Consider the following 26,015-nt stretch of genomic DNA (forward strand, 5'->3'; position numbering starts at 1 on the left):
TTATGCAATTTAAGAGAAATATTGGGGGAGGTGTCTTTAATGACTACTGGCTGTATGAAATACAAATGATCTCTACCTACCAAGCTGCAAAAGCCAATAGGCATATGATAGAAGATGGCAGAAACGCTGCTTTTAAAGGGTTCTGTAGTCTTGTGAGACTAGTTTTATTATAAATCTGCATGTGTGTTATTGAACTGGATTCTGTGATCTGTAAAAGACCATAGGCATAATTTTTGTTGTTAATTTCATCATTAATTTTAATATTCTTTAGCTCATTTTTTTTGGCATAATATTTTAACAAGCTTAAAAAATTGTATGTTAAAAACACAACAGATTTTCAGAAAATGAGCTATTTCAAAGTTGCTTGACAATTTAATCAAGAAACAACCGATTTTAACAGTACAGTTCTGTTGATTATTCCAATTAAAAAAAAAAAATAATTCCAGGTGCAGTGATAGACTCATGTGCACCTGTTTATTTTCTAGTGTTCTATGGATAAATTGCAAGGAAGGAAAAGATTAAATCTCTGAGAATCTGCAAATGTCAATTGCATGAATAGATAAGGAAAGCAATTGTTAGAAAGCTCTGAGTGTTAGCAGGGTACTGAAAAACCTAGTTAAGGTGGTAACAGCAAGAGTAGGAAGGTCTGTAAGACTTAAAAAAAAATGCTATGTATGATCAGGTGTTTTTCATATTTTGTATTTACACTTAGGTAGTTCCTTGTGGAAATTGAGCAGATGTACAGTGTATTAACATGTAGCATGAGGGGGGGTGGGTTGGGGGGGGAAGAGGGAAAAAGTTAATGATACCGCAATTACTGCCAGGCTGTATGAAAAACTGAAAGTGCTGGATCATGTTCCTTTGAAAATACATAGTTGGGACATGTTGTAATGCAGGATGATCAGGAGTCTGCAGTAGCATTTGGGATGTGTTGCTGTTTCTATTAATACAGATTTTTTTTTTTTTTTCTTAAAGTAGAATTTCATATATATATAACAATTACTTGGAGGTAGTAAATAATTATGACACGAACCTCAGGAAATCTGAAGAGGCTTTCATGTAATGAAAGACAAGTGAGAAAAGAGAAGGGGTGAGGAATAATTTTAGCCCTTTCAGGCCCGGAGGGTTCCTGGGCAGGTGAAGAGATGAGTTTTCACATGTTGTCTGACTGCGTAGGGCCCTACATAACAGCCTCCAGGAGGAAGACTTTGGTATTGTCAGAGTATGCTGTCGTGCATAGCCTTTATTTTTTTTCCTGGGAGTATTGTGCTGCATGAGAGCTGCAGTGTCCCGTGCAGCAGCAGAGATGTCTGAAGGGATGAGCCCTTCCCACAGGGATGGCACTTCCAGGTTAAATGTTCTGGGTGCTCGAGCCAGGTGCTGAGGGCTGGATTTTGACCAAAATGTATTAAAGTTCAGAGGTGTGACCTCTTCCATTCCTGCTTTTTAACTATTGTATATGATTATTTAGGGGCAAGTTACCATTTTTTTCAAACAAATGGTTCTCATGGAGTTAGTGAATAGCATGTCTGTGGAAAGATTTAGCTTGTGTGTGTCTCTGAAATACTTTACAATATAGTATATAAAATATACTCTGAAATACTTTACAATACAATATAATATAATACAATTATAACAATAATAATTGTTAATAAAATCCCTCTTTAATTCTCTGAAGTCCCTTTTGGGAAGAACAACCAGAAGACAAGATTGTGGCTCCTCGTAACACCCTTGGGGCTGTCCTACTTTTTAAGTACTGGCTTAGCTTTGTTAAATGCCTGAGCGACTGGTTTTGTACATTATATTTGTGCTTTTAGGTGCATATCATTCTTTTGTTTTATGTGTGATTTCCTTGGCACATGATGCTATAGGGAATTATGATAAAGTGCAATCATCTGTCCGGTTTTCTTCCTGTAGCCATATTATGTATTAAACTCTCAGGCCCCATCGTGTTCTGCAGGAGATTATCCAAGAAATGATAAATCCTCGGTAGGAGCCATCAAAGCATCATTGCCAGTTTGCAGCCGCTAAGAAGACCCTCACATCTCTTTCACTGTCACTGCATTATTGATTAGCCTGCAAAATACTGAAGCTGTATTGATTGCAAATATTTAGGGATGAAAAAAGAAACATTGTCCTCGAAGGTATTCGCAGCCCTCTCTTCTCCGTTAAAGAGAGCTTTTTTCTCCTGTATTTCTCTGGCTGTCTCTTAGCTATTGTATGCTGCAAGCTGATGTGTTCATCTGAGGGTACTGGCGAGATGGGCAAATGGCTGCCTCACCCTGCTGGGGCCAGTAGTCACCAAAAAACTGAGAGAGACAAGGAAAGGAAGAAGAGCGTTTAGGTAACGATTGACTGGTTTGCACACACATAGATTCGGACAGCAAATAAAATTCATTTCCTATTTATGTTTGAATTAATTTGTATTTAAAATTTATCTTAATGGCCCTGGTAATCTAGGCCATGAGGTCTGGAACAGTCCTACGTAACCTGCTAAAACCTCAGCACGTTCTGCCTCAATATTCATGGATTCTCCTAGTTCAGTTATAGAAAAACTCTGTGCAAAAAGAGCTAAGACACAGACCTGACAAAAATCTTACCTTGTTGATCCATTTGGGTGAAATCTAAAAGGGGACTTTACAAGTGAATACCAGTGACGTACTCAACAAAGTAATTCCCTGCAAATTCAGCGAGTCACTTCTTGCTGTCCCTTCTCCAAGAAGTCCCTGCTTAGCGACGTTGGCACATGCAGGTGGTTTCTGCCTGGTTAGTGTACAGTTAGTTCACTGCCTGGTACTTAAGCTGAAATCATTAACATGTGTCTTGTGTGTTACCTGAATGAAAGGCGAGTTCACGGGTTATTATTGCCCATTTTTTCTCTTTGCTCCTGCACTTCCCTGTTTCGATTACAAATCCCCCTCCAGGCACAAAGCAAGCTGGACACCTACAGTGCAGCTAAAGAGTTATTTGTTCCCTAGGTGGACACTAATGAATGACTGCAGTGCTGCCCTGAGTGAGGGGGTCCCCACTATTAAAAGTTTAATAGAAAGATCTGAGAAGCTGGGAGCCAAGAGGAGGAGGAGGGGACAAGGAGCTGTGAGTAACTCAGTAAGTGCCTTCTCTGTTCCTTTGCTGTAGCGGAGATTATACCATCCATTAGGACAGGAGCAACTGGAGAGAGGTCAGTTCCCTCTGCTTTCTCCTTTTGCCTTCAATCTCACCACAAGCTGTTGAAACTGCAAAAATATGTCGGTTCCTTTCCACTGTAAAATCTCGGAAAGCAGCAGGAATATGGCCCATCTGAAAAACGAGCTAATTCAGGTTTCCTTTCACTTTTCTGATTTCCTATCCTTTTGTTTCCCTCCTCTCCTCTTTGTTCTTTTATTTCTTCTCTAATCCCTCTCTCCTTCTCTCTTTCCTTTTCCATCTTTTACTCTCCATACCATTATCTCTCTCTACCTTATACTTTTCAAGACTTAGGGTAGATGCATGTAATTTGGGGGCTTAAAGGTTCTTTTCCATTTTTTAATGGTTCTCTCTATAAATATTCCAATGCCCACACAGATTCCTGTCCATGCTAAGTGATGATAAAGTTTCACAGAACTGTGGAGATACTCATTGCCCCTTATTTTAACCGAGGCAAATATAAACATCCTCAATTTTTCTCGCTCCCACTGAATTGCAGGGGAGTGAGATCTAGTTTTAGTTTTACTTTTAGTTTTTGATCTAGTCCCCATTACTGTAGTGCCTGTCCATGTCCAAGACCATACGAAGAAAGAGGATTGATTATAATCAGAGGGAGAAAAAGATGTATCCTTTAGTTTCTCTGTTGTATATTACCAAGAATATTATGAATATCTCTTACATAATCCTTACAAGAAACAAAATAAGTCTCTTGTATGCCATTCCTATTATAATTCCAGGAAAGAGTTTTTTGTTGCAGGTTGAGGCCACCAAAATGTTTGGGGTCCTGTGGTACTGGAGGGTGCTGCTTGCGTTGCAAGGGGCAGCCAGGGAGCGATGACGGGAGCAGCTGCCTTGCGCTCGAGGTGTGTGAGAGGGTTAGAGCTGTGCTGCAGCGCACCGGAACCATAGGGACTGAAGTTTGTTTTCATGGTGGGATATCATCGCCTTCCACCTCCTCTAATTTGGCTGTGGAGTTCTAGGATTAGAAACCTTTGCTAACCTTTTCATAGCTGGTAATAATGTAGTTGGAGGAACTGAAGTACAGTGCGTGAAGCTGTGGACCCCACGTGTCATCTTCCATGCAGATCTCTTCTGGAAGGCAATGCAAGAACGTTTTGAGCCTGTAGAAGCATCCGGAAAAGAGCACTAATACCTGAATTTGATGCTTGATCTCTTTGAAACAGTCCAATGAAGAAAAGGCCTCCAGAAATGGTGTTTCCTATCCAACCCGTCAGAACAGGTTTCTTAAGATTGCTGTCGGACAGAACATGCCGGATTCCTGTTTGGAAATATCTGGAGCGGATCCACAAGGCTTACTTGGGTTTTCCTTTCTCACTGCCTTTTCTTCCCTCCTTCCAAACATCAGTCTTCTGACTGAAATACAGCGTTGGGACAGATGTAAAGCTGATTAGCTGTACTCGCAGAGTAACTTCTGGAGCTGAGTTAGCTGCCTTCTGGTGAGAATATTTCAGGGGGATGCGTTTTCCTAAGCATTGCGAGGATACAATATCTGTGCTTTTCTGATTTTTTTTAAACAAACCGCAGTTTTAAGTCTGCTCTAAAATTTTTTCTTAAATTTAACCCATTTAAGAAAATATTTGATAACATGATAGTAATCAGGTTGTACTTGAAGTCAACATATGCTTTAATGTTGCTCTGAATACAGTTGCTCTTCTGAGCTGAGGCCTGTGTTTGGAACTTAAATCTGAGTCTGGGACTTGAGAAAATATAAAAATAGGTTGCTCCTGAGAACACAGACTGACAATTTCTGCTCTTCCCTCTGTCTTCCATAGACACAACATTAAAGTTCAATTATTGCATGAGACTCATTCATATTTTCTTGATATTCATTATTATTTTAAGAACACTTCAGTGTTCTTACTAGGCACAGTTCTGAAAACCTGCAAGGACTGGAAGTTTCTCCTTTTCTTACCACGATGAAAAGAAGTGCTTGAGAGAAATAAGTGCTGCGTGAGAAGCATCGTTATTACGCTCCCTGGTGTTGTGCTCACTTCTTATGCCAGTAAAAATTTCTTTTCACTTTTCTTAAAGCACTATCTTAATATTAAGGGTTTTATATTTTTTGGTGGAAGCTGTTAAACTGACTGCCGTAATGATCGTGTTCTTTTCAGTAGTCACTCAGAGCAGATAGATTGGAGGGAATTGCAATGCAAAACTCCCCTTAAAGCGTGTCAGGTGAAATCTGCAGATCGCTTCTGATTGTATCCCTTTCTATTTGGTTTTGGGCTTTTTTGCCACAGCTGCAGACTGTATACCAAATTACTGATAATAACGACAAGCTGCTCTGCAATCTTGTCACAAGCTGCACTGAAACAACGTTCAGTCTCTCCTAAGCATGACGGCAACTCTACATGATCCAGAACCTGGTGGTCTGTGCTGTTCCCTTTTGGTGAACATGGCGATGGAGGTTGGGGGAACAGCTGACTTTTAGGTTAACTAACTCTGCAGTTAGCTACAGCCCAAGATTTCTGGATTTTCTCATCTAGTCACAGCCTTCTCTTGTGTGGCTTGTATAATAAGAGAAGCCAGAGCTAAGTGAACTGGAGAGGTCAGTAAAATACTATTGTTCAGTCCTGTTCCTTGCTTATAAATTAAGTTGTTCCTATTTGCAGAGATGTCCTTTCAGTTGTAATGCTTCTGCTTTTACTAACAGGCCAAAGAATAAAAGTGTTTAGCAATAGTATGTTAATAAAATCTTATAAAATGAGACAAATCGCCCTGCATCTGAAAACAAAACAAAGCAAAACAAAAAACAGTGAATCTGTAAACAAGTGACTGATGAAAAACACCTCTAACTGCATTTTATTTGAAGAATAAAAAGAACACAAGCCTTTGAGCTGGTTAAGAGAAGCTATCTGTATCTGCTTCTTTTGAATCCTTCAGGAATAATATTTTTCATGGCTTGATGCTTGAAGCTGCATAAGAAAATAAACTTTTGTCATGCAAATGTAATTCTTTGCTTTTAATAATTTTAATAGCAACATTGAATTATGTTAGTTATCTGTTTAACGTGCTAGTTCTGGTGAGGACTAAAATTATAGGTTTCAGAGGAAGACGTAGAAAACCTTTTGGTGGCAAGCAGTACGTTTACAGACTGCAGTTACAAAATAAGCAATTAGAAATACATTTGGGCAGAAACTGAGTGCTGCTCTGAAACTTCTAGTGACTAGGAATTTTAGTAGTTTTAGATGAGTTTTAGAGAGCTGACAAACACTTTACAAAAATGACGCATAGAGTAATAAATAATGTAGGCACGTGGGTTTGTTGGGGGTAAACTGTGCTTTCCTGTGAGAAATCGTAGAAACAGTAGTTATGAGCTATTCTGTGATAGAAGTGGGAAGATTCTTTTATTTCTGATATATCATACTGAATTGATTTTTTAGGAACTCTTCTGGGTTATTTTCCTGGACAGAGGGTGAGTATATTGTATGTTTATAACACTTAAAGAAAGCCTACTTTCTTTCTTTATATCCTGTATTAGCTTTCTCAGACACTCAGGAACCAAAGCTTATACCTGAAGAAGGTCATGGATGTCACAGCAATGAACTTGTAAGTTCATGGATCCCAAAATAACCATAAAATAATGTTATAAAATATATAAATCTATAGTTTTATTGTTTTTATATTTAATAACATTGTATAATATTTTCATATATTTATATGTAGTACATTTATGTTTTTATAGAACTACGTAATAAAATATAATCCATAATCAGTGAATCCAACAATAATATTTAAATTCTATATATTACATAGTGGGAAAAAAAATAAGCAGCTGCAAATACGATCCATAAGAAACAGCTTATCAAGAAAGAGATCTGTCTAGAAATGAACGATAAAACTGATAGGGAGGAAAGTTCATCTGACGTAGCATCCCTTTCTGGTTTTTGAACAACTTAAACAGTAGTTGGCATCTTCCTTTCATCTGAAGATACGGTCAGAAACCTTCTCTAAAGTGTCGACATCCAATTATTTCCATTTACAGAGATGAGTAACGTTGCTCTCTGGCATGATGCCTCACTGGTTAGAGCTTTAGCAGTCATTGAATGTCATCCATGTCGAGATCTTTTTTGCTGATCTGCAGCTTTCAACCAAACGGATAACATTGGCTATGTTCTTTTTATTTTTACCTTGTAAAATTTAAAATGAAAGCCTCCTAGATTCACTGGGGGAGAATGCTGACAAGAAAGGTGCCAGGTGGCCCTGTAGCCTGAGCTGCTGCACTCATCCCGTCCCTGCGGGCTGAATGGGCAGCCTCAGATGTCTAACGCCTGTTCCTGTGTTCCTCTCAGACACCTGAAAGCTAGAGCTTGTGCTCAGTATCAGCATATCCAACTGCCTTTTTAGCTCTGGCCTCTAGACAGATTTTGCAAATAGCCAAGCTGATATGCATGATGACTATGGGAGTACTCATGTATAGAGTAAAACGTTTCTGGGCCCCAAACCTGTGCTGAAATGTTCATCAGCACTGGTCTGTGGGTCAGGCCTTTGTTTCCAGTGAATATCCCTTTGCTTGTACATAAAAGCAGCTTGGTGTACTTCATAGGACCATCCATGCACAGATAAAACAGAATATATTATATTTTGTACAGAATATTTTATACCTTGTCTTTGTCCACTGGGTTTCAAAAGATGTTGGTTGGTAAGGTGGCATCAATATACAGGAGAGCAGTTCTGTGCTAATATCTTGATGTAGCTCTTTTCAAAGTATCGAAAGAAGTGGAAAGGCTGAGGTGTGGACAGTAAGCAGTCAGCTGGAAGTTACTCAGTGGGCTGAGAAGTGATGTCTTACGGTGTCGAAGACCAAAGGTGGTGTACAAAGTAGGAGAGCTGTGGTGAAGAGACTTTGGTTTGGGGACTAAGCCGGGACTTCTTGGTCTCGAGTGGGCAGAAACTGTATGTGCAGCGGGTGTCTGCTTGGGAAGGAGTTAGCACCCATCCTTGCATGGTGTGCACCACGCACCTGCCCGACTCCAGAGGCTTTCAGAGGGCAGAAATGCCGTCGTGTAGAGCTTCAGAGAGCCACGAGGAGAAAATGAAGCAATGAATATTGTAGGAGTTCAAAGAGATTCGGGCGGTCCGTGAAAGAATAAGGGAAGAACATTTGCTCAGGTTTGAATGTGAAAGGTTTTTGTATGTGACAAAGCCACAGGTGCGGTTTTATTATAAGGTAATGCGGGAAGTGGATTTTGATAAAATAGTAACGGGAATATTGTCTGCACTGTTTGCAGTCACCTAGAGAGGTAAATATAATTTAGCTATGTAGGTGCAGGAAGACGCTGCTTTTTTAAACAATAGTTCTCTGCAATCACTTAAGATTGCCTTTAAATATATTAATAGGGCAATTTTGCAGTGATGTTTGGGAATTACATTTTGACTTGCACGTGCAGTGGATGAATTAACAAGAGCCACGAAGAAACAATTTTAGCACCGATTTGGAAATTCCCACAGAGAGACCGTTTCTGTGAACAGCAGTATCGGGGATGAGCCCTTCAGATGCCCGAGGTAAGGGAATCGGTCCCTTCCCCGCGTCCCCAGCCCTGCCAAGCCGTGCGGGACCCCACGCGCGGCAGTAGGGTCTCGGGAGGCAGGCAGGCGATGCCCATCACCCGCTCCGCGATAGCGGGAGACCGTGGGAGTCTCTGTGGCGCAATCGGTTAGCGCGTTCGGCTGTTAACCGAAAGGTTGGTGGTTCGAGCCCACCCAGGGACGGCGCCGCTCTTTTGGCGAGCCCCCTTCCCCGGCCGCCGTTTTGTGTGCGTGTGAGCGCGCCGGGGCGGCAGGATGTGAGATTGGCGCTGGCGGGCGGGCAGCCGCCGGGGGCTGCTGAGCAGGGGGGCCCCCGCCGGGGAGCGCGGCGCCTGCACCAGCTGCGGCCGCGCTGCGCCCCGGCAGCGGCTCTGCCCGCAGGCAGCCCCCGAGCCCGGCCCCGGGCGGGGGCGGCGCGGTGCCCGGGCGCCGCCGGTGCCCTACCCCGAGCTGGTGCCGTGGGATAAGCGGGGATGGGGCACGGGGCGAGACGCCCTCTGCATCGCCCGGTGCCCGAGCGGCGGTGGGTTTGTTTTCCGCGTCGCGGCGGCCGAAAGCAGCAGCGATAAAACGGGTGGGGAGAAACCTCGCGGCAGACAGCCGAGCCGTGCCGTGCCGAGCCGAGCCGAGCCGTGCCGAGCCGAGCCGTGCCGAGCCGTTCCGCCCGGTGCCCCGGGGCCGGCGGCGCTGGCAGGCCCGGCTGGTGCTGGCACAGCAGCGCTGCCTCCCCGCGCTCGCCCTGCCCGCCCGAAGCCGCTTTGCATAAATGAACGCTAAAAGCAATTACGCGCCGGGCTTCGCCTAAACGTATCAATTAGAAGTTGGCACCTTCGCCGTCGCCGAGCCCGTCAGCGGATTCAAATGAGCATTTCAGCCGGGTGAAATACGGCCGCCTTCCAGCCAAGCCTGCTATTTACAGTTCGGAGAAAACCGAATTCGTGTTAAAAATCCCTCCCGCCCCAGCGAAGTTGTATTTCACGGCTCTTTCTTTTTCAGCTCGCCTGTTTTAAATAAAGGATGCAGCCCCCTTAAAGGTCAGCCCGTGCCATTGATTTACCATCGATGACAAGATACGGCCCTCGCTAGCCAAGCTACCGGGGAAAAGACATTTATTTAGGAACACCGGAGAATCTTTTTAAAGTAAGAAACCCTAAATCGTCGATGCGGTGTGCGTGCCGCGGTGTGCTGCCGGACTTCTTCCATCGCCCGGCTCCTTCCCGCTCCCTGCGGCACCGAGCAGCGCGTTGGGGTCGCCGGCTGCGGGACCCCCTGCTCCTGGGCGGCATCGCTTAGCCCCGCAGCACCTCCCGCAGCTCGGGGGGGGTTTATTTTCACCAGAGCCGTTCGGGCACTCTCCCTCCTCGACATCCCCGCGTTGTTCGCAGCAAGATTTGAGGGGCAACGTTGCTTGAAGGGCTCAAGCCCGGCGAGGGGACAGGGGACGGAAATTTTAACCGCCTGCCCGGCGGGCGGGCATTACGAGCCTCCTGCGACCGGCGGCACAGAAATTGACGGTGCCGGTGGGAAGCGGCTTCAGGAGCCCAAAGACACCGCAGCCGGGCTCGGGGGCACGTAGGGCAGCAGCGCCTCGTCCCATCTGCCCGCGGTCAGGGCTGCGGGAAACGGGAAACGCGGTGCTTTTGGGGGAGAAGGCAGGGAATCGGGGCTTCGCGCGAAGTCAAAAAAATACTAAAAAAAAAAAAACCAAAAACGAGAGGTCGCCGGAGCTTTCGGTTACCAGCCGCGAAGGCGGCTCGCACCGGCTGTGTAAAGGCGCACGACCCCCTGCTCCTGGCCGAGCCTCCTTGGTACCCGCAGGAACTCCTCCTGCGGCCCCTCCGCAACCAGGGCACCCGCACCCGTGCCGAGCCGAGCCGAGCCGAGCCGGGCCGTGCCCCGCCCGCTCCCCCCGCCCCGCCCCGCAGCTGCTCAGTGGCGGCCCCGCAGGGAGCCGGGGGGCCTGCGCCGGAGCTCAGGTGGTCCTGGGGGGTCGCTGCCGGGGCTGTCCCGTGCGGGGCCGGCGTGCCGAGCCGTGCCGAGCCGTGCCCAGCCGCGCCGAGCCGTGCCCAGCCGCGCCGAGCCGTGCTATGCAATGCCGAGCAGCGCCGAGCCGTGCTACGCCGTGCCGAGCCGTGCCGTGCTGTGCTGTTCCGAGCCGAGCCGAGCCGAGCCGAGCCGCCGGGGAGAGCCCCCCAAGCCAGCCGGCGTCCCGAGGGCGGTGTGGGCGCCCCGGCTGGAAAGCGGGCAGCTCCTGGGGACGGCCCTTTGAACCCCCCCCAGCCCGCAACGACTCGGAGGGCGGGCGAGGTGCGGAGTAAAATATCGCCGGGGTTAAGGAAAAAAGACGGGGCTCTGGAATATTTGCGACCAGAAAAACTGTGGAGCTCCCAGAAAGGGTGCACAAACCAGCCATCTTGAATATTTTAATCTCTGGCAAGTGTTTCTTTGGAACAAAATGGATGTTGGAGGGAAGCAGCGCGGTTAACGTCGCTGTAGCCTTCCATTTCTCACACCGTCCCTCTCGCAGCGTTCCGCTGGCACGAAGCAATGAAACTGGAGGGAACGCCGCAGCCTGTCCTCTGCGTGCAGTGGTCATAAATAATCGCGGTATGAGCACTGCGGGCTGCAAATTTAGTGCCTCTCTAAGCGATGGTGCTTTCTTTACCCACGATTTATATTGATTTGTGGGCATCAATATAAGTCACATGTAAAGCTGTAAAATCGCTTTCAGCGCTCATTCGACATAAACAAACAATTGGTCTGGATTCACCGAGAATACTTTTGCAAAGATTTTTTTTTTATCCTGATTTTTTTTTTATCCTTTTTTTTATCGTACAGTACGTCGTTACTGTCACTGAAGTCAAAGGAGGTGTTCCCTCTGATCACCCTGGAAATTGCATCAGGCCCTGGGCTGAGAGTTTGTTGCATATTCGTGATATGAACAAATGATTCTAAGGATTCATTGTTTGGCCATAAAAACCACTCTAGGCTGAAATTAGGCTTAGAAAGTCCCCAGGATTTTTTCCACTTTAACTAAAATGGATTAACAGCTGTCCTTTTTTTTTCCTTCCAAAACTGATGGCGAAAACAAATACAACATGCTGATTCGGATGCTTTTTGTTTCCATAAAACTACGAAATTGCTTTATTATTATTATTATTATTATTTTCCTCCCTAAGAATTTTAAGTCCCTTAATGCTGGTTAGGCCTTTCCAAATTTAAAAAAAAATAAATATTTAAAGGCAAAAAGTGTAGCAGCCGACTGACAGAGGGGTGTGGTGAAAGCAGAGACAATAAGGCAGCGGTTCAGATGCAAGGCTTTGAAAGGCTCCTTCTGAGGGCTTATTTATTTATTTACGTTCTTTTTGCTGTTTGCTTACTTTGGACCTACTCTTTCTGCAGATAAGCTCAGCAGAAACAGCTCGGTTAAAAAGCCAAAGACAGCTAATAAAAATAACGCAGAGGTGGCTGGAGAGCATTGTCTAAAGATTAAAGAATAGGACTGCAGGGCAAAACTGCTTGATTTTATTGACTTGCTGATTTGCTTAATGTCAATTTAGGCAAAACTTCTTACCCTAGGTGTTAAGGGTAAGGTTACTGTTAAGACCTGTATTGTTCTTGTTAAAGTTTCTAAATTTTTAAGGCAGTTTTGGAGTTCTGATACACGGTTCCTGATATTTTCAGTACATTAATCCAGATTTAACTTCTGTATCTGAACATTTTTGCTCTAATTTCTCTGTGCCATATTTTCCCCAGTGGACTGATGCCTTAAAATATATCTAGCATCTGTTTCATAGGCATTCTGGTGTTTATATAGCATTTCTTGAGACTGTTTGGATCAAAAGGCACCATGAAGTCACGCAGCTTACCAGTCATTTTTTTTTCACAATTGGAATATGTAGGAACCTCAAAAGAACAGTGGTTTTGAGAAGCAGTAAGCAAAATTACTAAAATTCAAATGACAAGCCCCATCAGAGGCAAAAATTGCAAACTTGTATTTGTACAAAAATATTGCAGAGACTAGAAACAATAGGCTAGAAAAGCAGCTTCTGACTTCCTAAAGGACGTCGTATGCTACAAATGAAAACTGCATTCTGCTAGCTCAAATTGTTAGTGTTATCTACAAAACAGGAAAATCTCAACTAGATTGAATAATACTGGGAATTTGGGGACTGCTGTATGGCCCAGAGAGAAAAGGTATATCAAATTAGTTGGAAGCTTAAGGAACTGCATTTAAATGTCAAGAACCCCCAGTTTATGTGGGAAAGGTGTGTAGGATGCCAGAGAGGAAACGGTGCAAAGAAAGGACTGCAGAGATAGACCTCTTTGTTTTGTTCATCAGATGTAAAGGACAAAGAAATTTGATCAAAACAAGTAAGTTGAATTTTTTTTTTAATGATGACTCAAATGATACATTTTGCTTGAAGAGAAACAACACTGTAGTATTATCTCCTGTAAATAATAAAGCCTTTATTCATAAAGTTCATTTCCCCTCATATACCTGAAATGTTGTTACATGAGACAAACTCAGATATTTTCCTCTGTTCAGTATTATATTCCCTGATCTTCATCATAAGCTTTGGTGACAAACCCTGAGAGCTAGATTGCCCCTTCACGGGTGTGGGTGAACAGGCAGAGAAAGCTGCAGGACTACTTCCATCCACACATTCCAGAGGGGCAAGGGAATTCTGGCAACTTCCAAATACCCGAGGCCAAAGGGGTTGGTGAGTTTGCATTTTATTCTGAATGGGCAGGGTATTCTGATCGTTCTGTTTTCTGGTTCCACACCAGGCTCTGCAAACAGCTGTTAAATGCTTATTAGAGTAGTGCATGTATCGGCAAGGAATAATTGATTTAACAAGCTGAGCACTGTTTGTAAAAAAAAATTTAAAATTAGCATAGTTAAATCAGATGTATTGTTTAGAAAGTGATTGTAAAGTGATGCAGTAAAATGGCAGAAAAACTGCAGAGATCAGTCTTGGTCTCCTTTTCTTTTCACAGATTACTTGCAAACATCCCTGGGTTTCTCAGACGTGCGTGTCCTTCAGATTACTCCTCTAAATATTTCTTGTTCTACCTCTTGACTGAGAATAGGCAGCTACAGGTAGCTGCTAGTCAAAACTCAGAGCTTCAGTTTTATTTGGGGATGTGGTTTATCTGACATTGCTTTTTCTTGGATGAAAAAAAGTATCCTGAAACCCATGAATTATCTTGGCAGATACTCCCCGTAATTTGCTCACTGTCAGCGGAGTGAAAGTGATACGAAAAAGGTCTGTGCCATTAAACACACCGTGCTTGGTACTGTTGGGCCTCCCAGGGCTGGCGGCCTTAGGTACTCCGAATATAAATGAGAGATAAAACTGGTAATTAATGACGTGCAAAGCCCCGAGTTCAGACAAATATTTGCGAAGATGTTTTATTCATTTGGCTTCAGCCTTTAGAAACGAGACCTGGTTTTGACCAGGTCCGAGTGAAAATGAAGAAGACTCGAAGTGCTTTTCCTCTTTCGTTTTCTTTGGGGCAGCGTGAGGCTCCAGGAGCAGAAGGTGGAGCTCCCCCGCGGCAGCCAGCCTGGCGGACGCGCAAGCAGCAGTGACTGTCCTTGACTTCTCTACTATGAGCGCTTCGCTCCCGGTTTGTAACTTGTTCCGTTATATAATTTTGGTCGTAGCTTCAAAAACAAGGCTCTTCTGTATGCCTAGCCTAAATTTTTCCTTCTCTTTTAGTCATAAGATCCAGCACTTTCTTTTTACCACTGTCACACACTTTAAAATCACAGATATGCTGGCTGGAAAGGATTTTATTGTGGAAAGAAGATAAGATTAGCTGCAGTAGAGATTTATTATTAGAAAATGAATAGCCGCATTTTCAAGATTTAAGAGACTTGTACAAATTACCCGCTGGACAGTTTTTTAGTTTCCAGTTCACATTAGTGCTGAAAGAACCATTTGGGGCCTATTAGCCAGCTTTTGGAAAGTTTTCTTGTAGTGGAAAAAACTGTCAGGGATCTGGAAATGGAGACTCATCTGGCCAGTGGATGTTCGTAAAATTCGTAATGACTTCAGCAGTCTTAGATGGAGCTGTTGGGGCTGGGCGGAAGCCCCGGGGCTGGCCTAGCGGAGGACCCAGGACACGCGTGGTGCTGGGAAGCAGGGACGTGAGGCCTGGGACAGGATCTGAGATCTCTGAGTCTGGCTGTGGCTGGGTCGACACCGTCTCTTTTAAACAGGATGCTGTGCTAGAAATTGCAAGGGAAAATAAAAGAGTATTTCTAATGCGCGGGGCGTTTTTAGGAGCTTGAATTGTGCTTAGAGTGCTTTGGGTTCTCCTACAAAGGCACTTTACAACTTCATACGGGCAGTTCTATGTAAAGATATATTCCTCTGAACTGGAAATGTTTTCAGTTTAGTTTGTGTTGCGTTGGAGGGGTTTTGTAGTGAAAATCATGGTGCATTTGAAGTGGTGACATCGTTATATATGGAAAAGCTGCTTTACAGCATTTCTAGAGGCTTTCACCTCAGTAACGTTACTCAGACATCTGTGTGCCTCTAACTCGGAGTCAGTTCTGTTCATCTCTGGTAACTCGACTTTGGTGGTAATACGTGAGGGACGAACCCAATTTATGGTTGCTTTAACTGCTTGAAAAGTGGAGCGATACAAAACCAATATTAATTCATTTTTAAAAGCCCTTTGCAGTCACTTCTAGCTTTGTTTATGTAGCGTGCCAAGCACGTGATAGTGCAGTCAGGCTAGTGGCTGCTATTGGCAGTTGTGGATTATGTTGCCCTGTGAAATCCATGCAGCTTCTCCCTGACCATATTTATATCTGTTTCGCTTTCAGGCAGTCAGGGGAGGTTGTCTTAGTCTCAGGGGCTGAATGGAGTGGTCCTGAAGGTGAGCGCTGCTGTGATACTTCCTCCAGGAAAAAAGGCGTATTATAGAAAAACTCAGCACATCATCGTCCCCTCGAGGAAAAATTATTTTGTCACTCAGCCATTAGGCTACCGTGTGCAAGAGCAGTGTGCTGCTCTGCCAGCCCTTTGGGGCATTTCTCTTAGTGCGAGGAGGAGAGCTGCAGACGTGCTGAAACCGCAAGATCGATTATAAAGCCGTGTGTGTCCTGGGAACATCTGGAAGGTGAGCTGCTGCAGCATCGATGAGATCAGCGGAGCGGGACATTCTTTGTTATCCTTACCTTTTGGGGAGCTGTAGGACTGATGAACATGCCACCGAATGCGTTTTCTTTCTTTAAATATTATTGGTAATATGTTAAATCCTATTCCTTCTCTCTCTCTGACTTTGTTAGGCTTCCTTTTGAAAGATGAGCAGGTTTGGGCTGTGCCACTTACTCATCCACAGAGGAACAATGGCTTGCGAAATGATAGCAGGTGATTTCTGGGGTTTGGTGCTTTGGATACTCTGCTGATTTAGACAATAACTCAAATTGCTCTCCTCAGCCTTTTTGCAGCGTGGACCCAGGTGTCGTATTCGTCTGGAACGGAGTATCTTCCAAGGTGTGTGCAGGTGGAGGTGAGCACACAGCAGCAGGGGAAGCGGCGGCTGGCGTGGCTTCCCAGGGATGCAGCGCGGTTGCTGAAGACAAGACCTCCAGCCCCTCCAGCTCCAGGGACCCACAGCTCTCAGAGGCAAAACCTGCCAAGCCCCGAGCCCTCCCATGCAGCAGGCTGCTGAGTCCAAAGAAGAATGAAGCTTTTGTGGCGGTCGCTCCATCAGTGCCACGTCCCTGCTGCCCACCGCACAGCCATGTGCTAGCCCGTCAGGATCTCAAAACGAAACCACCTCTCCTCTCTGTGATCCCGTCTCCTTTCTTCGCTGCCTTTTGGTGCGTTTTGAACAGTTTTTGAGCCTGGTCAGGTGATGCAGGCATCCCTGCTGCTCCTGCCCGCTCGCAGCGCCTGTGAATGAGCTCTCCTGGAGCAGTGTTTCCTGCCTGGCAGTGACACGAGAGCTGCCTCGCGAGATGGATTTTCTCACTCCTTCTCTCTCCTGCTCTCTTCATTTCTCCTTAGTCTCTCCGCTGGCTTTTGCTTCCGAGATCCCTGACTCCCTTTGTGCCCCTCTCCCCTTTTTCCTTTCTTTCTTCCATTTTTCCCGTTTCTTGTATTCTCTCTTCACTTATTTTTCTCTCTATTATCTTTCCTGTCCTCCTCTGCATTCTTTCAATCCCAGCAGGGCTGGCGCATACAAATTGACCCCCTCCCAGTCAGTAATGTGATCGAAGCTCTTTGTGGCTCCTGCTATCTCTATGGTAACTATCAGGGGGGTCTCGAGAGTGGTGGTAGACCCAGTGCACCGGCCCACATACTGTTGTTCTTGCTGACAGTACATACTGACCACATGGGCCTGACTGCTCATTTAAAACTACTTATTATTTTAAAAAAATGCTGGTGTCTTAGAGTGCTTAAGTGGGAAAACTGACCGCATGCCTGAGCGCAAATAGTTGTTGGGTTCTCAGGGTTTTGAAAATGGTTTCTGCGTTCAGAGCTGCTTTCCTTGGCAGGTCTGTTGTTGTTTTCTAACCATTACAGAGCAGCGCGATGGCTGTTTTATGGACTCTGGAAACGAGGGTTACACGGCAAAACTGAGCATCCACGTTGTGGTGGTAGCCATTGGCAGTGCAGTTGCTGCGTGGTTATAACCAGCAGAGCTTAACAAAGTAGGGAACGTGGGGCTGTGCATTTTAAATGCTGGGGACACCTGCCTTTCACTGCGCTAGCTTGTGTACAGCACACCTCTCAGGTGGCTGCTGTAGCGCAGGTGTTAAGAACGAAACTGTGGGGAAGCATTATGCTGATTATATGTGTGCTTGCCCACGATTTGGGGTTTGTGCAAGCATGAAATGACTGTAGGATCTGACTGAAGGAACCACAGAAAAGCCTGTGGTGTGGACAGAAGAAATGGATCCAGTCCCGTCTGGCTGCCAGGGTTTCCTCAGTGAGCCCTTGAAGCCAGCGGGAATGCGGGGAACCAGAGAGACTGCCTGAAACCTAAGGCTGCGTATATTTCACCAGATCCACTTGCCCAAGGGAGAAGCCCTAGAACTTTTGAAGAGGTTAGATTCATAATACAAAATTAATTTCCTCCAAATACATGTGGAAATTACTCTTTGAGTAGTACATCTGATATTAAAACTGTATTTCTTGTCAGGACTGCACTCTTTAAAATCACTGATTTTTACTCTTAGTTTTTGCCCAAAGCAAATTTATTCTACAGTATTTATGTCCAGAAAAAAGTGATTCTGTTTCTAACTGAATTTGTTAATTCCATTAATAGCATCTGCTTGAAGGCAGGTATAATTAAAACCTATGGTAAATTCTTCTGCAAGATTATCTGACTTCTTAAAATAAATTTTGTTTCATTCGTCGTACAGCTTTGTAGGAATTTCAGTGTAGGAAAATGTTGACTAGCCGTGTTCTATCCTGACGTGTATCGCTGCATCACTTAGGCTGGGCAATGTTGGCCAGTCATTCGCATTTTACTGGCCTTTCTGCTGTTTGAAAAGGTACCACAAAATCCACACTGGCCTATTTGAGTCTCTAAATCTCTCAAGCAGTAACACCGTGTTGTTGACACTGAATCATCCGTTTGCTCAGATCCTCGGAAAGAATAAACTTCAGAAGATGATCATCAGGCTTTTCAGCTGGCTGTACGATCCATGTTCACAACGTTATTAATCGTTTGGTCCATGTGGATGCATGTCGACTGGGGGTTTTACATCTACCTACCTTTAAATAAAGCAAGATGTATACATAAACGGCACTTTTTGGTGAAATCCGGTCAGCGGTGAAATGGTTAACACTGTGGGCATTTAAGTGGTCATAATTAACAGTCCATTAAGATGAATGGAGAAAGTTCTCACTTAGCCATGCTATTGTTTCATTCTGTCTGTTTACAGACTCAACGAGACAGTGTGTGGCTTGACGTGCCCGGGTTTTTGCACCAGGGAAGCTAGGAATCGCGTTTTATATTAAATAAAAACCTTAAGTAATAATAATAAAAAAGCCTTTGGAAACACATTTGCTACTTTGAGGGATTTCTAGTGTCCCAATCAGTGGAGAAAACCTGCAATTTCACTCTTTTGAAGAAGTGGGTTTGATACTAACTGCTGTGCCGTTTCCCATTGCACAAGTACGCGCAACCAAGGCCTCGCCATACCTCAGCTGCTGCCATTTGTACCCCCACGACCATGCAGTGGCAGCACAAACTCAGCTCTCCTAACCTGTAAAATGCCCCTGATTCGGATGGATGACTGCTTTTTTTACAGTTTAGTATTTTATATAAAATCCTTCTATTAATATCATCAGTATTTATCATTAAAATATGAAATAGGCCACAAAATCAACATATCACTCCAACAAATCACTACTTTAAAAATTTTTTTTTTTTTTTTAACCTTTCCTTTACCCACCCCAAACCAGCCAGCACCACGGATGCCCCAGGACCCGCAGCAAGGCCCTGGAGCTGCTAACCTTACGCTGCAGAAGGCGGCTCTCTCAGCAAGTTCAAAATCAGGCATCTCGAGAGAGCTGGGACAGGCCCAGCCGGGGATTCCTCTGTTTGAACAAGAAACTTTTTAGCGAAAGTGAGCTAGGGAAACTGTTCGGAGAAGCATATCGTTTTGAAGTAATGCACTGTTCCTTTTTAAAAGGTCTGTATTTTATAGGTACAATTTTTTCCTTGTAAAAGATTGTGAGTGTAATTAATTATAGGCAATAAATTATAAGTGCATTTCTTAGCTCCTGGATGTCTAGCTACATGACAGTGCCAGAAATGAGGTAGTTAAACATACTGAAGAGGAATAACACGAGCAGTCATTTTAGCTAGATTTTAGTCTTAATTTTGGTATCAGAGTGCCTAAAAATAATATAGCAAATATCTGTACTTATCTGAAAATTTATTAATTAATAATTTGAACATAATCTAATGACTTTTTTATTATGTATGTATGTATTTATTTATTTTCCCCAGATGCTGTTTTGGTCTAAAGTACCGGAATGTTTGCTAAAAGATAACCTCAACATTAAAACATTAAATTACAGAATTATGTTTCCCTTTATATTACCCTTTCTTGTTAGAAATAGCATGTTCACAAACAAATGTGGTTTTGTATGCCTTCTAGAGTTTGGATTTCTTTTGCTTTCAATTTATCTCTTAAATTTAAAAAAATATTATATATTTTTTTAAAATTAATGTTGATGGTCTTAATAAAAAAGTCTTGGTGTTAATTTTTGCAAGCATGTGCTAGGTTCAATTTGAATTAGGCCATAATACCTTACATATATTAATATTAAAAATGCACCTGAAAGAACTAGAATGATTCCTAAGGAGGTTTTGCAGAAAATCACCTTTTGTCATGTTTTCCTGGCAAATTAGATTTAAATAAAGGTAAATTGCTTAGTTTTAAAATAGAGTATTTAAAATTATTTCAGTAAGTTGACTTTTACATGTCTCTGCTTAATAGGAATTGTTAATATTTTGAAAACAATGCAACTGAATAATAGTCTAAATTAACAGGAACTTCATACTGTATGCACCCGGGAAAACTGTTTTTAAAAATGAAATAATTGATTTTATTGATCAAAAATAGAATCCAAAATAGTATAGAAGAGATACTTGGAGACTAAAGCTGCATTTGAAGAACAGTGGGATTCTTACTCATTAAACATGAATTAAAACGGTTAAAATGAGTTTTAGCATCCTTCTTTATCTCCTTGAGGCACTGTCTGTAGCAGAGCAAAGACGTGACCTCCAGCAGATAGCAATAAAAGACGGTCGGGAATTGGTATTGAGGACGCGAGGCCTCAAGTGCAGACCCCTGGACCTGAGCTCATGGCATTCATGAACCGTGGTTCATGGTTCAGAGGTGAGCTGTAGCTCCCGAGCACACCTCTGCTGTCTGCAATGCTTCTGAGAGCTTTCAGGTGCTTTAAGAAAGGCTCCATGTAAGATTATTTACGCCAAATTTGTTTCCGCCGGTTCCTGGTAGCGACATGCGCGCTGGAGCAAAGTCAAGGCTGAGGCGTGCAGCAGGCCTCACGTTGTTCGGCGGCCATCACGGGGTGGCAGCGGCTCTGGGCAGTCACAGAACGGAAACATAGATGCCACAATTTCCTGGTGAAATTACGGGACAAAAATGTAGATGCCAGGATTTCCTGGTGAAAGGGGTCTGCCCTCAGATTCCTGTGACGGGAGGGGTGTCTGGGAGGTCTCCTGCATTTGGTAGCTGAAGTGAAGAGGCGACTGGTCTTGGTTGCTCAGGCTGGGGGGTAGGCCTGTAAGGGAGCTTGCTCGTCTTTGCCTGTCTGGCACTTATTTTTTAAGATTTGTGTCTTCCAGACTATTGGTTTCCGTAATTTATAATCTATGTGTAGGGGCATCTTGTCAGCAGCTCAAAGGCCGAACGCAACATGAAACTTTTTTTTTCCCTCTAAGAAAAGCTCATATTTTACCTTTCCTTTTACCTGGTACTCCAATCTTTGTTGATTCATGTTCATATTTGTGATTTATATTCGAGATGCTTTCATTCATTTCTAATTGCAGTTGCTACCAGCTTCAGCAGCCGTCTCTATCCTTTTTTCCTTCTCGATTTGTACAGTAACTGAGCACGAATACTTCGCTTCCCCCAGAACATAAGCGATTGGTTTCCACAGGCAGGAGTTGACAGGTTGCAGGACGTTTAGTAGCTATTCTTCTTGAAAATTAATATAGTCCTTCTTTGTTACGGCTTTAAAGAATCTGCCGTGATGGCTCCAGGCTTTAAATGATGATGTCAAAATGTCAAAGAGGAAGGTGGCCATATGTGAGGTCATGAGTCTCACCGATGCGTTAAGCCTTGAAAGACAGCTGCGGGCTGGAGATGAGCAACTGCGTGCTGTGGGGGAATGCCACACAGGAAGGACACCTTGGGAAGCGGCACTTCCCCCGGAGGTCGTCCTCACGGAGCTGGGAGGCAGGTTGTGGGGCGTCCTTGTGGGCAGGAGAGAAGTAATACACGTTAAATGCACGCTGGCTTCTCTTGTAACTTCTAGTAGTCGGTTAAGAGAGTTACAACCAGATTCCAGTGCCCAGTCAAATCTAAATCTATATTTTAAAACAATGGGTTTTTATTAAATTCCTTGGGTAACTATTCTACAAGCCTTTAAACACAGCGTCTGAACTCAAGAAAAAACTAACATGAATGCTGGAAAATTTTGGAGCAGGTTCAGAAAGTGAATATTTATGAGAATGTTATAATATATGTATCCTCGATACAGGATCTGTGGGTTTCTTTCTTTCTTTTTTTTTTTTTTTAGACTAAGGTGAAACATCCCTCCTTATGACTCATATCTATCCCTGTGCACTTCTGTAAATGAGATGAAGGAGGAGAATTTGCGTGAGTTCTATCCTTATGTGGGACTCAGACTTATTTAAGCTGGGGAGTTACGCATACATGGCACAAAGTAGTGGATCTTGATTTATATCAGGATTACAGTGTTTGTTTTCTGAATGTGGTGGATTTTGTCTGCTGTGTATTTTGCACGTGCTACTGCGTACACAGTTAGACCTACTCAGATTGATGTGATTGTATCAAATGAATACTTGTGGTCTATTACTGCGGGGTGCAGGTTTGCCCAAATGAGACTTTTTTTTTTTTAGACTAAAGTAAGTACTGAAAAACTAAGAGGCTGTTAAGATGTATTATTGAAGTAAGAATACTGCTAAAATGCGACCGTACTTTCAGAGGGTAGCCCTCTGTGTGTAACAACTGGCAAGTGATCGCTGATCCTTAGGGTCTGGATGTGGTAAGGGGAAATCTTGTACTGATTATTGTTATAAGCAGGACGGTGCGGGCTGTGCTTATGCCTCAGAGCCAGCCGCACATCTGGATCTGTGTTCTCTAAGCATTGTCTTCCACAAGCAGCAACAGATGATGCTAAATGATACTGATACCATTGTTTCAAGTAATTGCAGTGTTGTGGGTTTTTTTTGTTAACAATTATAATAATCTTTAATAATGCTTCAAAGGTAGTGGAGGCCAGCGTATTTTCTGTATGTCAGAAATGACATTTCCAACAGTTCATTTTATTACGTGCTATCTAGGAAAGCTTTTCTGAAAGTCGGTTTAAGGCACTGAAATAATTCTAAGCATGTTTTGTTAGTATCTGTTGTAATAATAAATGAATCATTGCTTGTTTTTAAGACTAAGTAGACAATTAACTCCGTTCATGTGATGTTTTTTCATTTTACTGGATATAAGTTCATGTCTCACAGGTTGATACAGTGGGGCTTTAAACTCTCATTCTAGGTAAAGTGGCCATTATTTTCTGCAAAGGACAGCTCATGACAAGAAATTTGTTAGGGCGCCTACTTGTAGGTGTCTGCAGCTACCAAGGGCCTCTGTGTTCGGAGTTCTTCTTAAGGCACAGTGAAGCTTCTGTAAACTTACTTGAACAATGTAGACCAACCATTTCTCAGTAAAGTCACCAGAAGTGGAAGCAAGGCATGGATAGCTTTTTGGTGTTGGTATTTTAATTCACTGTATTTTTTTTAAGTCAGTTTTTTCCAAATGTTTTTGAAATCCCATCTGTTTTATTCATTGAGTAAAGGAAAGAAAAAAATCAATAACTGGTCCCTGGTGAGCAGGAGCTTAATTTTAACTGAAATCTCCTTTGCATGCCCAGGGGAAGGGCCATAAGAGATGCTGTTTGGGATCCAGTGGAACAGTTATCATTGGGGTGACTGCTCCAAAGTTAGGAGAAGCCTGGCTTGAAACTCAGGCTAAAGAGTTATGTTTTTTATATTTTATTTTATTTTATTTTATTTTATTTTATTTTATTTTATGCCAACTTATTTCTCTTTCTTGCGATAAATACTGATTTTTAAATAAAAGCATGAATAATGATTTTTTGCCTTCTTGATGAAAAAGGGTGTTGATTTGGTGTCACAAATTTTTTCTACATTTGTTCTGTACAGAGGAAAGGGCAGCTTCAAACTTTGTGGCATATCTATTTGATGTTACTTTTAGATTTGTAACGTGTACCCACATGTGAGAGAAAGTCAATTTGAAATATACGGCGATTGTAAATGTATCACCTACTCTGCAGGATTTACTGATGGGGTGTTTGGATCTTTTCCTAAAACACTTGCTGTGGAAATTTCTGGGGAATTGGTGCCATGCTATTTACTAGGTGTGTGGTTTGGCATGGGGCTCTCTACTGGCAGTGCCAAGCGGCTGGTCTCACCTTGGAAAGTCGTGATCCACGCGAGGCCTTGGGCTTTGAAAATTGTTTGTCTTTGCAGGCAGGTTCTGGAGGAAGATCAGAGCTGCAATTAATCTGTTTACAGTTAACGCTTACGCGTGGCTTACTCAGAAAAAACACTACACTTAAAAACAAAAAAGATGGAAAAGCCGTAGAACAAATGACTGAATAGAGCAAATCTGGTTTTAATTAACTGCAAAATTGGTTGCAAATGTTTTCAAAAACTTTTAACATTAACAGGTTTGTAAGTTGCTCTTTGGGAAGCTCTCTGCAAGTGGCACGGATCTCCAGAGAGTGCGCGAGTGGTGGAGATGCTGCACTTGCAGCTGCAACCCATGAGGCTGGGTCCCCCCTGGGAAAGAAACCTCTTCCAGGAAGGAGCAGAGTCCGGGACTGTGTCTGGTGGTTGCCTGAATAGAGGAGTTTAGCTTTATGTACGTGAATGCATTTTATCTCTTATCTGCTGCTTCCTTTGCTGTGAAAATTCAAGTCATTTGGTGTTTCCTCACTGTGAGACGCTTCCTCATTTTGAGCCACCTTGGGGCCCAAAACAGCATTCCTGACCCCACTGTGGACTGTCCCTCCTGCACATCACTTAACGAAGTGCGTTTGGCCATCCGCCTAGGGCTTCATCTCACACGAACGAGTTAGCACCCTTTCTAGAGGGGTGCACTGTGCGTGGAGACTCAAAGGAAGCGGAGAGGGTTGAGGTAGCTGAGGGAGGCACGCGCTGTCAAGGGCTGCTGTTGCAGGCATTGGACAAAAGCTTTTCCACGGGGCTGGAATGCCTGGTTAATTTTAAGAATTGATCTCCCGTTATTAGCTGCAACTGAAAGTGGTGACATAGTAAAGGAAAAGGTGTTGGGATTTCCAGAGCAGTCAGTGTTACGGACTATATTAGTTTATTATAGATAAACATTCAAAACTCTCCGCCAATCCTAAATGCTTAAATGGCTGAGATTGGCATGTCATTACCAGAAATACAGTGTATATTTGCCAGTTTAGGCTGCAAATAGAATTTCTGATCATGTCCAACATAAATGGACGATTGATTCCTGTGTGGAGCCACGAGCTGGACTTGGTGATCCTTGTGGGTCCCTTCCAACTTGGGATATTCTTTTCTCTTCTGTTCTATGAATATCAAAGATGTTTTTGTGGCAGAATCCTGTCCAAGCTGAGGTGTTTTTTTGGGAGTAACAGGAGTTGAATGTATTTAAAAAAATAATGTTTATTATCTTGCAGAGCACTATTAAGCACTACTTCATTTTTGTGGAAAGCTTCAACCTTTACAGAGAAAAGCAAAACCCTGTAAAAAAAATCAGCGAGGCTTTGAAAAATGTTTTAATAATGAAGCTGAGCAAATCATTTTAAAAATAATTTACTCTGTGAATGCAAATAATGTAATAATAGATCTCAGCCCACAAGAGTCATAAATTTTTCAATTTCTTTAATTAATATCTATATTTGAATTATCTGGTTAAAACGTTTGATACTTGTCTGGAGTAGCTCTTGGTCAGAGTTGCCGTAGCAATAATAAACACTGTTCCAGCTCTTTGACAGATGAGCGTGCAGGCATATCACGGGAGATTTTTACATGCGTAGATTTAAAATCTTTCCCACGTGTGTGAATGTTTCTAATGTTTGTGCATGATTTGTTCAGCACTGCTCAGCTGCGGATGCAACCGTCGCGTTTTGCTTGCTGTCTAAGTCAGCAGGCTTTTCTTAGCAGCTCTGGCTAACGCTTTTTCTCGTTGACTTTCGCTGCTGATAGATTGCTGCCAGGTTGCGTGCTGGTTCTCTTGAGCCCACCGGTACTGAGAGCTGCCAAAACGATTTTGCCTGTTGTTAGCACGACTCAGGGAATTCACCTCCCGCAGCCTGCATGATCCCCAGGCAGGTACTAATTTGATTACTGGGATGCCCGTGTAGCCCTTTAAAGCTATCAGTTAATGCTGAACCCACGAGCCCTGGGTGCAAACCTTTCTGTGGTGAGAGAGGCGAAATCCTCCCCCTTGTATG

General features: G+C 43.5%; 1 long non-coding RNA gene across 3 annotated transcripts; it reads left to right on the plus strand.

Annotated features, from left to right (window-relative positions):
- The first annotated feature begins 3,818 nt into the window (after window positions 1-3,818).
- On the plus strand, window positions 3,819-23,705 carry LOC308190387. 3 transcript variants are annotated; one of them, XR_013947145.1, is made up of 6 exons: window positions 3,819-5,755; window positions 6,591-6,622; window positions 8,548-8,712; window positions 9,733-14,370; window positions 15,578-16,124; window positions 16,194-23,705. It is a non-coding gene; the product is annotated as an uncharacterized lncRNA (long non-coding RNA). The 3 variants fall into 3 exon arrangements; XR_013947147.1 differs by having other exon boundaries at window positions 3,823-5,755; window positions 9,733-13,460; window positions 14,261-14,370; window positions 15,578-23,704; XR_013947146.1 differs by having other exon boundaries at window positions 3,820-5,755; window positions 15,578-23,705.
- Window positions 23,706-26,015: the final 2,310 nt, after the last annotated feature.

The sequence above is a fragment of the Anser brachyrhynchus genome (assembly GCF_964034855.1).
Source record: "Anser brachyrhynchus genome assembly, chromosome: 2".
In the NCBI taxonomy this organism is placed as follows: domain Eukaryota; kingdom Metazoa; phylum Chordata; class Aves; order Anseriformes; family Anatidae; genus Anser; species Anser brachyrhynchus.